Source organism: Dipodomys ordii, unplaced genomic scaffold (genome assembly GCF_000151885.1).
Source record: "Dipodomys ordii isolate 6190 unplaced genomic scaffold, Dord_2.0 Scaffold8, whole genome shotgun sequence".
Classification (NCBI taxonomy): Eukaryota; Metazoa; Chordata; class Mammalia; order Rodentia; family Heteromyidae; genus Dipodomys; species Dipodomys ordii.
In genome coordinates this window covers 75,461-77,855 of record NW_012267224.1, presented here as the reverse complement: position 1 = coordinate 77,855, position 2,395 = coordinate 75,461, and the positions used below count along the sequence as shown (strand labels likewise).

Below are 2,395 nucleotides of genomic sequence, written 5' to 3'. Positions count from 1 at the left end.
GAAAACAATGGAGGGGGTAACAATGCCCAATAGGAAGTGTACTCATTACCTTACTCATGTAACTGTAACCCTCTGTATAGTATCTTTACAATAAAAAAATATTAAAAAAAGAAAAACAGCCAAAGGATAAAAGTAATTATGTAATAGAAAAGAAAGTCCTGAGGCTCCGGACACATGAGGGATGTCCAAGCTCAGGATGATCAGAGCCACCCATGAGCTTCAGCTAGTAAACTGCTTCTCCAAAGAGTGACAGTAAGAAAAGTTCAGAAGACAATTTGGGGACGAGAGGTGGCAAGACAGTAGCTTCCATAATTTTTTTTTTTGGTCGGTCATGGGGCTTGAACTCTGGGCCTGGGTGCTGTCCCTCAGCTCTTCAGCTCAAGGCTAGCACTCTACCACTTGAGCCATAGCACCACTTTCGGCTTTTTCTGCTCATGTGGTGCTGAGGAATTGAACCCAGGCCTCATGCATGCAAGGCAAGTGCTCTACCACTGAGCGGCCTTCCCAGTCCTCCATAAACTTTTGCTTTGCTTTTGTTTTCTAGTCCTGGGGTTTTGAACTCACATAGGGTCTGGTCACTGTTTCTGAGCTTTTTTTGCTCAAGGCTAGTGCTCTGCACTTGAACCACAACTCCACTTCTGGCTTTTTGGTGGTTAACTGGAGATAAGAATCTTGGGGACTTTTCTTCTCAGGCTAGCTTTGAACTTCAATCCTCAGGTCCCAGACACCTGGCTGGATAGCTGGGGATACAGATGGGAGCCACCTGCACCCGACTCCCCTAAACTTCCTATGCTTCCTGGGCAGCATAGTATCCCTTTGAAAAACCCAGAAGGCCAACATCTTTCATTTGGAACTAGAATTTAAAAAGAAAATACTATCCAAATCCTTGTAACAAAAATAGCCAAATTAAAATTCACTGACATTGAAGTCTTTAGGTAGAAAAACAACTATTCACCTTTAAAAATAAAAGGTAGGTGCTGGTAGCCCACACCCGTAATCTTAGCTACTCAGGAGGCCTGCGGTCTGAGGACCATGGTTCAATGCCAGATGGGACAGGAAAATCGGTGACACTCTTATCTCTCATTAAGCACCAAAAAGCTAGAAATGGAACTGTGACTCAAGTGGTAGAGTGCTTGCCTGGAGGAAAAACAAAGCTTGGGCGTCTAGGCCCTGAGTTCAAACCCCAGGACTGACACGTTCATTAAAATCACACATAATGACAAACTGATATGTGTCAAGGGCTTTGGCATTTTGTGGAATTAGTAACTAAGATACAGTGTCACCTTACTGCTCTTTGCAAAGTATTTGAGGGATACATTTTATTATTTCTGATGCAGATCTCGTGACAGTAGCTCCCCAATCTGCTCATGGTCAAATCATCCTCAATAGGAGTTCTGCTGGCCCCATGTCAGGGCATATCACACAGATTTTGGTGTTTTGCAACCTGAAGATGATGCATATTTTGTTTATTTGTGCACCTGAGAAAGGGCCCTGGCATATGCTTCTGGAAGCTTCCAACCTCTCTTGTCTCAGTCCTGGGGCTTAGAACTCAGGACCTAGGTACAGTCCCTGAGCTTTTTCTTCCTCTCAAGCCCAGTGCTCTACCACTTCTGTTTTGTTTGATGCTTAATTGGATACAAGGGTGAGGCGTGAGTCACCAGCGCCCGGCTCCCGGAGCTCTTTCCCCTGGTCGGCCACGTCCTTACCTGGGCTGGAGATGCACAGGGCTCCTGCGAGCCCTTCGACTGCCCAGCACCGCCACAGCTGCAAATCACCTAGAAAAGTAGAACTTTTAGTCAGTGTTGTGTTGAGCCAATCATGTACCATCCTCACAACAGTTGGAAAAAAATCGTTTCATTGCGGTCAACTCTGCTGGCTTCATGTTCTTCACCAGGGCTCCATCTTCAGTCAAAGAGCGAGTCCCAACGAAGGTCAACTACAGGGTCTACAGACCCCACTGCAAAGTGGAGACAGCACCTCCACGTTAAAACCCATTATGAATTTCAAGGTGGCACCGGCAGTGGGGGGAAGCTAAGTTTTAGATCCTTTCTTAAAGGGGGCCCAGGCCCCTGCATGTGTCTCCCACACGGGATCAGCTCTGATCCCAATGGAAACGCCATCACGACATTATCTTCCATGATAAAGGAGAACTCTTCCCGGAAGCTTCTAGAAAGTGTTTCCTCACTGTCCAGAATCATACCTTCAAAGTAAGGAGTTAGACTGTCTGACCTTTGTATTGTTTGGATGAGACGGTAGGGCGGCCGCCATCAGCCTGTGACAGCAAGTGTGCCACATCCAAGGTGGCATCACAGACATGAAGAATTGTACCCCAGAGAGTGGCCAAATAGCTCTGATTGCCCAGCACCAGACTTAATCAAAGATGCCCTCCCCCCCC

At 46.6% G+C, this 2,395-nt stretch overlaps 1 long non-coding RNA gene across 1 annotated transcript in view; it reads right to left on the bottom strand.

The window, feature by feature from the left end:
* Positions 1-1,776, bottom strand: part of LOC105980242 — an 8,810-nt gene extending 7,034 nt beyond the window's left edge. The window contains exon 1 of the long non-coding RNA XR_001174725.1: positions 1,707-1,776. This is a non-coding gene — a long non-coding RNA (uncharacterized LOC105980242). The remainder of the gene's footprint in view (positions 1-1,706) is intronic.
* Positions 1,777-2,395: the final 619 nt, after the last annotated feature.